General features: G+C 34.1%; 1 pseudogene; it reads right to left on the bottom strand.

Moving 5' to 3' along the window:
• Nucleotides 1–2,473: 2,473 nt before the first annotated feature.
• On the bottom strand, nucleotides 2,474–3,315 carry LOC102867335 (annotated as a pseudogene).
• Nucleotides 3,316–13,661: the final 10,346 nt, after the last annotated feature.

The following is a 13,661-nucleotide window of genomic DNA, read 5'->3' on the forward strand; positions in this document are numbered from 1 at the left end:
ATATTGTTCATTAATTTTCTACATTATGTTGGCTCTCCCTTCTATGGAAATAAATATGGATCTGTCTCCCAAATATCTTGGACATACTGGTGAGCACATCCTGGTTTGTATCTGCTAGTTGAAACATGCCTATTAGTATGACATCGATCCCCACGACCAAAGTTTGCCATAGTTTTCAATGTAGCTTGAACTTCTTTCCTCATCACCATTGGCTCTTAATTATATACTACTTCTTAAGTATTTCATTATCAAGGACTTGTTAAAATTTTTTTTTTTATACAGTGTGTATTACCTCCATCTTTTGGTGCTTCCTAGTTCAAGCTTTTGGCCATAGATTCTCTCATTATTGACATTTAAGGCTTGATTTTTTTTTCTCTCAATTCTTTCAATGGGAGAAATGCTGAACAATTTCCCTTTATATTATCCAACTCCAGCTCTTTGTACATTCCATTATAATTGTCTGCATTGTCTTCTTGAGCTGCCTTTTGAAATCATCTCATCTCTTTTACTTTCTCATCCTTTCTCTTTATTTTTGCTTCTTGAATCTCTAGTGCAATTTCTGAGTCTCCTCTGACATTCGTATTGGTCTTTTCTTTCTCCTCTATCTCTGTAATCACTTTAAACAGTTTTTAAAGAAGAGAGATCCATAAGGTATTATGATGTTAGAAACTGGGGAAAAGCTATATATTGTAACTTTTAAATATACTTTGAAGCACTAGCCTAATACTTTGGAACACGTTTCTTATGGCATTTTGATGTTTGACTTCAATTATACCTTATAAACGTAACAAAATGCAAAAGATGATTATTATTATTATTTTAAAACTTTGAATCAAGTTTAATGAGACTAAATCCACCCTAGATGCTTGCTTACATTTAGACGGAACATCCCAAAAATGTATGTTTTCACTATTTACAGAATTAATTCAATAAGTAAGCAAGCACTAAAATGGAGAAATGGAAATGCATTCACTTCTCACTTGATGTGTGTAAAAAGAACATGGGGCACGTGGGAATGTCATAACTGACCTATAACAATTTCCTAAAGGGGAACTTGTTCTTGTCAGTAGTATCAACAGCACAAAATTAGTTCCTATGAAGTCAGACATGTCCCCTTATTCCTGTACCTCTTTAAACACATCTCAATCTGATGTGATAGACCACAGAGAACTATAAGATGGTGAAAAAGATTTTAATTCAGGTTAGTATTAAAATACAGTCAGAACAACTCCTGAAATGTACTTGCAGTCACCTCAGCCTTGAGCCTCATGTTTTTAGGGTCAAGAAAAAAAATGTCAGTCCTGCTGATATTGGCCCTCAACCCCTAGTTATCCAGTAAATTTAGGCAAAGTCTCTTAGCTCCAGTTCCAATGATGCAGCAGTCCCAAGATCTCACATCAATATCTCACATTAAATCTCTAGCTCAGCTATGGCTGTTGTTGACATAGGTGTAGCTAGAGTAAGAATGTCTGGTCTACAAAGGCATCCTACATTTTCTTACTTCTGCTCCTTTTCCAGGTGGGAAAGGTCCAATTCTGTGGGTAGAAGTGTTTCATTTACTGGATAGACTAGACAATCCCCTTGTAAGTTGTTGAGACTGGTCAGTCCCCTTGTGAAATGAGAAGATAGTTATCGCTCTTGTGGATAGGCTAACATCTATTCGTGTAGTCTCATCCGTGTGGTCAGATTGGATTCAGAAGACTAAGAAAGTCATATTGAAAAATCAAGTCCACAACATGTTATTGTTGTTAGTTGCCAGTGAGTTTACTGCAAATTAAGGTGATCCCACAAACAGTACCTTGTCCTGTTCTGTGCTATCCTCACAACCTTCATCATGCTTAATCCCATTGTACTGTTGGTTCCAAAACAGAAGTTGTTATACAATTGGTGATATGTAAAAATGGAAGATGATCACTGCAAATCATTGTATTGAGGAACACTACATCATTATATAACTATGAAATCAAATCCATATGTAACTAACAAGTTGGATCATTATAGCACTGTAAAGCCACTGAGGATCACAGTTCAGAGAAGCTGGACTTAACCAGCACAGTCACTGTGACTGTGACCTTGCAACTCAACTTGAGTTATTATTAGATGTATGTTATCAATGGCAAAATAATCTGAAAGTAGATTTTTTACTCTTATAAGTAGATACAAAATGTCAGAAAATGAGATAATTGATAAGTGAAACACACACACACACACACACACACACACACACACACACATATATATATATATTTGCAAAGGTCATATTATAAGTATAAAACAAAAAGGAAAGCAAACAGGTTTTGTTAGGTAAACTCCACAAAAATCTCTGTCTAGAAATGACTTCATTAATTTGGTGTAAAGATAATGATATAAAAAGTTGACAATTATGGTAAGTTTGCTAAATGTAAATGTTATAAACACTTCTTTTTCAGTTGAAAAGTAGAATTGTATTCACTGATTAAATGCTAATAGTTTTCTAAAACACAACTTGAAAATATCCAGCGGGCATGTTTAATTTCAGTACAATAGATATAAGACCAAGCATATAAATGACATGTATCAAGACTAGATTACAGATATCACAGTCATCATCATCACCATCATCTTCACATTTTATTTTCAATGCATTAGATGGTTCACACAGTATTATGATGATACCATATTAGGGGTAATGAGGATATTTTTGGACTTACTTAATGACGATTAATCAGAACATTTTGAACTGCTAATATTGCTGGAACTGATGCTTTTACAGCTGGACACTGTGAACTGGGCAACTGGGCTCTAAATCGTTGCCCTGTGAGGGACATTAGAGTCCCAGCTTTAGAGGAAACAGGCACAGTTTGTGGTGTTGGCGTATATAGTGTGGGAGTACTAGGCCTGCTAATAATGGAACCAATGCTTAGTTTTGGAACTGTTGTTCTGCAGCAGCAGATGTCTTTTTCTGTATGGACTCAAGTCTATAATTTGGAACAGTTAAGCAGTACCTATCAGGTGGCAATCTAGGACTAGAATATGGCTTGATCAAAGGCAAAGGAGTGTGATTTCTTTGCCATGCAATATATAATAAAAAATCTCTTGGAGAAGAAGTGAATGTCTAGTCAGCACATCATTTCCATCAACAGTTGCTTTCTTAGCGTGGCTTGAATGAAATTTTGCATTGTCTAGAATTGTAGTTATGTATTGGAAGAAGAACTCCAACATCTGACTTATAAATCTTGGTTCATATTCTGTAATTCCCATATCCTTCAGGATTTGTGCCATCATCTGTGTGTCTTTCGGCATGCTTTTGGGAGAAATTATCTTCCCAAAATTCATCATATCTGGTGATCAGACTTCTTTAACTAAATCACCCATATTAATGTATTTCAGTCTTGATCATGAGGAAAGCTCTTTGCCTAGTGTGGTTTTTCCAACCTCTGGTGTATCAGTGAGCAAGATGTTCAGCTGCAACATGGTCCCTACTGTGATGGCTCCTAGTATATTGACTCGGTGACCCATACACAAACACTCTTAATCTTTCTTTAGTTAAATGGAACCATGATAAAAGAAACTTTTAGGATTTGTCAACGACTGTAAGGAATGCCCTCAATATCTCATCCTGTCTTATATCTGTGAACAACAACAACAAAAATGCAAATGACTACACCCTTCATGCCTCATGGCCGTGAATAACTCAGAGGTACCTTATCCAAGGATGTTTAATAACACACATCATTTTTCCTATATTTATGTTAGATGTAAAAGCCTGATCATTAATCAGTCATAATCTTAAAGGAACAGAGTGTCATCAGAAGCTCTTCCTTTCCTCTAGACCCCTGACAAGATATAGTCATGAAGAAAATGTGAAAATACAACTTTTAGAAAGGCATATCAATGCTTAAAACTTGTGATTGAAATATTATGCATTTATTCATCACTGTTCTCTACATGAATTCAGAAAAGGACATGTGTTTTGTCATGTCTTTTAGTTGTGTTTAGAGATCAGGATGGAATTCTATTTTCTGCAGCCTTGGAACAGATCCTGTTAGGAAAGAAAGCAGTATTAAAAAAATGGTTAGTAGGCTATGCATCCAGGCTTGGTGTCAATTAAATGAAATGCTCTAAGTTATTTTTGCCTTCCCCTCAATTAGGAGAGCAAATAGTTTATTGAACATATTGACAAAACTGTTTTTCATCATTCTCTCTGGATTTTCTGCAGGTAACAAAGTGTCTGCAGAATCTATATGTTGAAACTTCACATGTTGGAACTTGATAGCTGAAGAGAGAGTTAGTTTATTTTCTAGTAATGTAAAGCCATTCAGTTTGGATTTTACATTACCAGAATGGTTTTAATTGCTTCTGTGTATTTATACAATTTTTGTAAGATTTTTATAGCATGGCTTATGGTTCCTAGACATTTACATTTGAAATTAACTAGAGTTTAATTATAAGCATATCAAGAGCACAGAAGATATGTTTTCTCTTGTATTACACCATAAAGTCACCTATTTTACTGAGTAAAGATATGACAAATGTAAATATTGATTAAATCATCTCTAAGTCTTTGAACGTCATAGATCATAATTCATACACATACATAAAATGTATACTCACACACATGTTATTCCTATGTACTTATCATATTTTATTTAGGAAAAAGAAGTAATGATTTATTAACTCAGATATGCATTTTCATAAGTTTTTACTTTTTGTATAGTTTCAGAATGCAATTTAACTGTGATTAACAATTTATTCAGGTCAATTAAAGAAGAACTCAGATTCAGATCTGTCAAAACCAGTTAAATAAAGAGTTTTAAGAGAAAAAGAGCCATTATTATAAAATATGAATGTTAAAAAAGGCTAAAATTATTCATAATAATACTTATCCAGAAAGGAAAACAGTTTATTCATTTTAGAGGTTAATAGAACCTAATATTGTAATTCAACTCAACTACACAAATGCTTATTGTGTATCATATTTGGACCAGATAATTTATTAGATAGATACTTAAAATCAGAAAATAAATCCTATCTTTAATTTCTCACTGTCTAGCTGAAAAGTGAACTTGGACACCACAGTAATACATGTTTGATATCAACAGTTTTTGGGGTTTTATATTCATTTTTTATCATAAATTTACACTTAAACAAAACTAATTGCTAACCTCACTATAATAGTTTTCATAATCTATATTCAGGAATTGCCTAATTGTTGTTACTGTTGTTTGTTGTTGTGTACCATTGAGTCAGATCGACCTATAGATGACCCTCCAGGTGGGTTTTCAGAGGTAGTTAATCACACAGGAGGAGACTGCCCATCCATCTCCCATGGAACAGCTGGTGATATCGCATCATATACCTTTGGGATTGCAGATTGCAGAGTAGATTATTTCCACTAGGCCACCAGAGCTTCTTACCTAATTATTGTGTGTGATTTTTATTTGATTACTTAAACAAAATCTCAAAGTTGGGATTTAATTTTTGAGGCAACAATAAGAAAATAGCTATATTCACAAATGTAACTCTCCAAGTACTTGGGACTGGTTGAAGATATTAATTAAATAATTTAGCCAAGAGTCAATGAAAGAGGGAAAAGGAATAGCACAGTGTTGAACTGTACTCAGTTACTTATAAAAGGCAAATTTCATTGAGTCATGATTTATTAATGGACAAAAGAATTATGGTTGTTATTATTTCAATTATTTTACTTATAAGATAAAAACAATAAAGTATACAAAACTAGCACCTTCTTGTGATATTCAGTAGGTTTACACTGATAGTTGATAGTAAGTAATGAGGTCTCTTTTTGCAAAAATGGCATGATTAAAGTGGTTCGTTGAACATTAAAAAAAACACTAAAATTTTAATTTTAAATAAATAATGATATAAATTTTATTGCCTGGACTGAAAATATAACCAAGAGTATTTACGATAAATTCCCTAACTTGGAAAACCATTTATCTAGTAAAACATTACTTCATCTTTGCAAAAATGAGAATTCTCCACTTGATGAACATTACATTTGTTTTCTAGGGTTTTATTAAATAATTTTTTAGGAATACTAAAATAATCATATTATTTAAAAATATAAGTGGTTGTCCTATCATCATCCATTATAGGTGAAATTTCCAGGTGGTAAATTGCAATATCTGACATTTTAATTTATTAAATTTTTAAGTGAAAAAATCCCTCAGGCATTATGGTGGACATGGAGTCAAAACTCTGCTGAAGAGGATATAGTTAATGTTTATGGCTCTTTATAAGAGGAAATGGTTGAGATACTATTTACAAGACAAGTACCATTTTGGGCTTTAATATTAGCCGATGCAAGTAGCTGTAGAATGTGTTCTCTGTGCTATCATTAATTCATGTGGTCAAATTCTGCCGAGTAGGCAGATAACTATAGCCCAAAGCCAAGCTTTCATAACTCTGGTAATGATCAGTGGGGTGCACAAATTTCTTCAAGTCACATAACTGTGGTGATCTCAGTGCACTCAATTCTGGTGGACTGTTGCCCATACCACTAAATCAGCATTCACAGCACTACACACATATGGCATAGTTGGAGTTCATTGGGAGCCTAGGACTTTGTTAGCTTGAGGGCCAAGTCACTCTTAACCTCCATAAAAGAGATCTCTTTCAAGAATAGGGTAGAGGTCACTGTAGCTCATGCCAAGTGTAAAAATGAGAACTACAGACAGGAAACACTGTTCAGATGTTGTAGGGCTGTAGGCCTGTTTTATGTCTGCTCTGAGCCTTCTGCAGCTACAGGAGACCAAAGGCACACTCGCCATCTCCATTTATCCATTTATACTAGCACAGCAACCAAATGGGCCAGACATTAGAAATAGGAAAATACAGGGGCTAATCAGGAATTGCCTGTCTCAAAGGTATGCCGTGAAATACTGCAATAGGACACTGTGTGATTAGAATTGTGACTATGATGTGTTGCCGTGGGTTGTAGATTGAGTGTTCATCGTTATGAATGTGTGACACATAAGCAGGCTGAAGCATGACTGCATAACTACTTCCCCCCTAGACACTCATAAAATTGAGATGTGCATCTCCTGTGAATACCAGGGAGTAAAAATTGTAAATAAAATAAATATTGAGTATGTCCAAATTAATGAGCATATATTAGGTTCATATATAACTTGAGGAAATAGGAAAATGGCACAAGAGAGATTTCTCTACATAATAGCAAGAAGTAGGGGAAGTTATTTTTATTTTCTAATTGGTAGAAAGTTCCAAATTTCTCTGTCAAAATTTAGAAAAGAAAATGCTTACAGGTTCCAAGGGAGGTATGTGAGGAAAATGATGATTCAGTTAAGAAATATATTGCACACATGCAGACACATTGGTGACTAGAAAAAGAAAATAAAACCTATATTTATAAGGCATGATTTTTCATATGGTTTTTCTTTGTTGCACTCAAACTAAAATCAGCTTAGTGAGTGTACTAATATGGACTCCTGTTTGAAGAGCTTATTTATCCCAACACTTTCGTTCTCCTATTTATGCCCGTGATTCTTCATTCAGACTCATATAAATGAGAAAAATTGCAGACTCATATAAATGAGAAAAAAAAATTTACTTTTAGACCTTCTATCACATGATGCCAAAGCTGAGATTCAGGTATATGCACATACCATCTGAGTAAGTAATGTGCTCAACATGCTATACATACTATAGCCAAACCAAGCCTTTAAGAGGTGAGGAATGAAGGCTTGGCGGGTAGGAAGTCTTATTGCTTACTCAAAGGTGGTCCTTCTCTGGCAGATGAAATAACCAGCAGCTCCAAGGGAGAAAATTCCAAGGGAAATTACAAGCTGCCAAAACCCACTGAGGGTCAGCTAGTAGTCTTTTCCAACTGAACTGGCAATGAGGTTGAGTTTTATTTTTTTTAAAAGGAATAGTTCCCACTTTATAAGCTTATGGATATGGGTGTAATTTTGTCAAGAAATGATAACTGTGCAGTTTTGTTATGGTTAGGTGATGCTGCTGTTAGATTGCCATCAAGTTGATTATAACTCAAAGCGAGCAAGAAACAACAGACATGAGCCTTTCCTTTATCCTGCACCATCCTCATCATCTCTAATATGCTCTATCCCCACTGTTAGTCATTGTGTCAATTCATGTCGGAGATGATATTCCTCACTTTCATAGTGAAAGATCTTTAAATCCAATAAATAATATAAGGTGTTCAAATGAATGAAAGTTTGCTATAAGCAGTTATTTCTGCAAAGTTTAACATAACAGTGAAATGTGATTTCCTCTCATTTCCATCTTTACAAAAATCGACTGTGATCAACATGTCTGTTACAGGTTTCTAAAAATCTACTTTATTTAATATTTGCATTTCTGCTATCTTCCCATTACATTACTTATGTATTTATTATATAAATACACCTACATAAGCATTAGTAAATAATGTTACTACTCATATAAAAGCAGATATATATTCTTCTTGAATTTGCATTTATATTTACAAAAGGAAAGATCAGATATTGTGAGTTGCAGTGTATATTTCTAAAACATATACACATTTAATTATCAAATAAGCATATTATAATTATTGTTATGATTTGTCAAGGTTAATTCTCTTTTTTTGTGCTCTTACATAAGAGTAGTACTTATCAAAATTATTTTCAATCCATACTAATGTCATAGGGAGCTCTGGTGGCCTGGTGTTAAGAAAGTGCCCTGCAATCCTGAAGGCACATGTTTAGAATTCACTAGCTGCTCTGCTGAAGAAGGATGTGCAATCTCTCCTCCCGTGTGCAATAACTGCTTCTGAAACCCACTGGTGGGTCAGTTTAGATTCAACAGCCCACAAGAATAACAACAGAAATGTCATATGAAAGTAGAACTAGCCTAGAATCTTGATGCAAGGTCACCAGGTATATTTGCCACAGAATTGCTGGGTGGGTTTAATCTAACCTCCTTTATTTTGGCAGCTGATTACTAAATTGCTGCCTCAATGAAGCTTATATGCTTGTGCATATCGACTTGTATGTGTGCATGTTTTTAAGGGTGTACATTTATAAAAGTACAATTCAATGATATATGTCTTGTTTGTCTCTTTGAAATGACACATTTCTGTACTAAAAGAAATTGTGAAATGATATTTCCAGCCACTTTGTTTTATTAAACAAGAGAATTGAAATCAGGAAGGGCAAGATCACTCATAATGTTACCCTTTTAAGCTGCTTATCTCTGTGTTAAGAGTGATAATTTTCATTAAATGATGTTACTTGAGCTTTCATTGAAGTCAGAGTATTTTTAATAATGTCATTCATTGAGACTATGAATTATTATTAGCATTTCTGTAGTTTATATAATATTAAGCCAACTATAGAAACATTTACTGTTAATCTGAGTAATATTCCAAGAACGATTTTAATAATTTGTAAACATAAAATAATTTGAGTTTACGATGTTTCCTTAGTCTTTTAAAAAGCAATAAAACTATAACTTGTATTGAAAAATACTCACTTTATATAGGAAATAATTTTATCTATTGTTAAAGTTTCAGCAATCTTAAAATTAATGACTTGAAAGTACTGGTCCATTTTACATTTTCTCAGGACTGTCAAGAATGACATAAGCTTTGCCATTTGTAGTCCATAATAAATATATTTACAAGTCTCCATCCAGTAGAGCGTATGTTGTCAGAGAGTTGCAATGATAAGCTCAAAGATGACAGAAATGTAGCCTTGGAGATTCTGTAATGCTTGTAGTATCAACATTGTAATCCACCATTGAGCCTTTTCATTAGTTATTTAAGCGATGTCTTAAAAGCAAGCATATTAAATTTTTTGTTGACATAAGTGTGAGGTTTTTCAGAGACTATTTTATTTCCCCCTAGATAATGGATCCGGAATTAAAAATGAGTCTGAAGCAAACATAATTGTATTTGAAATATAGAAGAATAAGCTTTTCTACAAAGATGGTGCCTAAGCAAAGGAGGAAGCCCATGCCCCTCCCAAAACTGAAGCCAAAGCAAAGGCATTAAAGGCCAAAAACGCAGTCCTGAATGGCATCCACAGTTACATAAAAATAAAAAAAAAAGATTCACACATTACCCATTTTTCTGGGGCCCAAAGATGTTGAGACTCTGAAGGCAGATCAAATATCCCCAAAGAGCACCCCCAGGAGAAACAAGCTTGACGACTATGACATCATCAAGGTTCCCCTAACAACTGAGTCAGCCATGAAGAAAATAGAAGATAATAATACCTTTGTGTGCATTGTGGATGCCAAGGTCAATATACAGCATATCAAATAAGCTATAAAGAAATTCTATAACATTGATGTGGCGAAGATCAAAACATTGATTATGCCTCATGGAGAGAAGAAAGTGAACGTTCGACGTGCTCTTGACTATGATGCTTTGGATGTTGTCAATAAAATTGGTGTCATCTAAACCTAGTCCAGCTTGGTAGTTCTAAATAAAATTTTTCTCACCCCACACGAAAAAGAAATATAGAAGAGTAAACAAAAGGAAATAATTTTGGGAGCAGAACATATTAGGACCAACTATATAGAAAACATATTGTTGCAAACATTTTTTAAGATCTTCAGCAGTATTCTGCTTGCATGGGATATCAATAATATATTTTGTCAATTTTCACATTTAGTTGCATATATTTCTTGGGAATGGTAACAAATATGAACCCCTTCCAATACATTGGCCAGACAGCCATCCTCCAAATTTCCAGGCACAGACTTGTGAGTGCTTCCAAGATTGCATCTCTTAATTGAAACAAGTAAATTGGTATACCATCAATATCTGGGGCCTTCTTTTTTCTCAATGCCTTCAATGAAGCTTTATTTCCTCCTTCGTCACCATTTGCTCCTATTCGAATGGTACTTCTTGAAATTATTTTTAGTGTCAATAAATTCTTTCTGGTACAGTGACTGTATTCCCTCCATCTTCTTTTGATGTTTTCTGGGTCACTCAATATATTGCCCATTACATCTTTCAATATTATGACATGAGACTTAAATTTATTTTTTAGTTCTTTCAGCTTGAAAAATGCAGAGTGATTTCTTCTCTTTTTATTCTTAAAATCCAGCTTTTTTCAAATTCCATTATAATACTTTACTCATGCTGCCCTTTGAAATTGTCTGTTCAGCTCTTTCACTTTGACAAGTTTTACTTTAGATGTGGCTTCTGGCACTCCAGTGCAATTTTTTTTCTCATTTAATTATTTTATTTATTTATTTATTTGTATTAATTTTAATGAATGCTTACCGAGACTTTGGATTTCCATTCATTCATTGTTGCATTTTTCTCCCTGTTGACCGCTCCCCCTCCTGCTCCATCTGCCCCATTCACTCTTTTCTTTGAAAAGTAAAAGAAAAATTCTTTCATTGGTATACAAACACCCGTCCCTTGAGTCCACTCCACTATGCAGCCTTCATTCTGGATTCTTGTCATGATCATAATACCCAATCATATATTGCTTTTAAACAGTCTCTTCTTACATCCATTTTGATTTTTTTTCTTTCTCCTTTGTTTTTATGATAATATTTTGCCTTCTTCATGGATGATATCATCTCACAACTCATCTGGTCTTCTATCTTTCATTGGTATTCAATACTTCAAACCTATTCCTAAGATGATTATAAAATTCAGATAGGATTGATTCAAGATCATATCTTGGTTTCTGTGGACTAATTTTAATTTTCTTCAGCCTCAATTAGAACCTGCATATCAGTAATTGACAATCTGACAACAATCTGCCCCTGACCTAGTTTTGACTGCTAATATTGAGCTTCTCCAAAGATTTTGTGGGTTGTTTTGTTTTTGTTGTTTTTTGGTTTTTTTTCCCCTCACAAATGTAATCAATCTGATTCTTATGCAGCCCATCAGGTGAAATCTATGTGTAAAGTCGCCTTTACTAGTCTACTTGAAGCACTTTCGCAGAAGATCAAGGAATGCAGCCTTCAGTATGTATTGTGTCTCAATAGCAAGAAAATAAAGATTCTTATAACTGGAACAATAGACAGTATCATGATGGATGGAGAGGAGATTGAAACTGTCAACAGCTTCATCTTGCTTGGATCAACAATTAATACCCTTGGTACCTGCAGTCAGAAAATAAGGAGTCACATTGCGCTGGGAAAATCTGCAGCTAGGGACCTTTCCAAATTACTGAGGAGTACTGATGTCAGTTTGAGGACTAAGGTGCAATGAGTGCGCATATATTGGCTTGGGTGGCAGTTCTGATTTCTTTAGGGTATATTCTTAGTAGTGGAATGGATGAGTCAAATGGTGTTTCTATTTCCAAATTTTTGAGAAAGAGCTATACTGACTTCCATAGTGATTACACCATTTTACACTCTTACCAACAGTGAATAAGGGTTCCAGTTTCTCCACAGCCTCAACAACATTTATTGTTTACTGATCTGTTAAATTTTGCTATTCTTATTGGGGTGATATAATATCTCAGAGTTGTTTTAATTTACATTTGTCTTAGAGCTTTGTTATTAGGGATTTTGAACATTTAGTCGTGTGTTTGTCATCTGAATGTCTTTTTTGGTGAGGTGTCTGTTCATATCCTGTGCCATTTTGAAATTGGGTTGTTTATATTTATCTTGTTATGGCATTTGAGCATTCAATAAATTCTCAATATACATCCCTCCTCACACACAAATAGTGTTCCCAGTCTGTGGTCTCCCTTTTTACCCTCTTGGAGAAGATTTTGGATCTGCATAGGGATTTGATTCTTATAAAATTCCATTACCTATTTTATCTTCTCCTGGTTGTAGTTTTTCAGATTGCTTGGAAGACTGTAAAAGTTGTGAATTAAGGATTCTTTGGTTCTTCCAAGCTTTTCTTTAATGAAGTTTATAACCCTTTTTTTAAGTCTTAGGTCCTTAATTCACTTTGATTTGTTTTTTTGTGTGTGGTGTGATGTGTGGGTCTTGTTTGAGTTTTCTGCAGATGATTTTCCAATTTTGCCAACACCATTTGTTAAAAAGGCTGTCATTTCCCCACTTATTTTATTTTACTGTCAAAATCAGATGGCCATAGGCAGATAGGCTGATTTCTGGATTCTCAATTTTATTCCATTGATCTATGTGTCTGTTATTGTAGAATTTGAAATGAGAGGGTGAGATGCCCCTACTTTGTTTCTCTTAGGGAATTCTTTGATTATTCGAGGTCTCTTTCTATTATAAATTAAATTGGAGATTTCCTTGTCCATCTTTTTGAAGAATGGAATTGGTATTTTTATTGAAATTGCATTGAACATGTAGATTGTCCTTTGCAGAATTGATTGTCATTTTCACAATATTGAGTCTTCCTATCCATGAGCAAGGGATATTCTTCCATTTCTCCAGGTCTCTTTTTGTTTCTTATAATAATGTTTTGTAATTTTCTCTGAATAATTTTTGTGTGTTTCCAATTAGGTTTACTCTCAAGTATTTAATCTTGTGATTAGCTATTGTGATGGATATTGCTTTTCTTAGCCCCAGTTTTATATTATCTTTGCCACTGAAGAGAAATTAAATTCATTTTTGTATGGTGATCTTGTATTCTGCCACTTCACTAAATTGGTCAACTATGCCTAGTAGGGTTTTTGCTGAATCTTTAGGGTTTTCTAAGTATATTATCATATCACCTGCATAGAGAGATAATTTTACCTACTCTTTGCCAATTTGGATACCTTTTA

This window comes from Elephantulus edwardii, unplaced genomic scaffold, assembly GCF_000299155.1.
Source record: "Elephantulus edwardii isolate Elephantulus edwardi_28Jun2011 unplaced genomic scaffold, EleEdw1.0 scaffold00136, whole genome shotgun sequence".
NCBI lineage: Eukaryota > Metazoa > Chordata > Mammalia > Macroscelidea > Macroscelididae > Elephantulus > Elephantulus edwardii.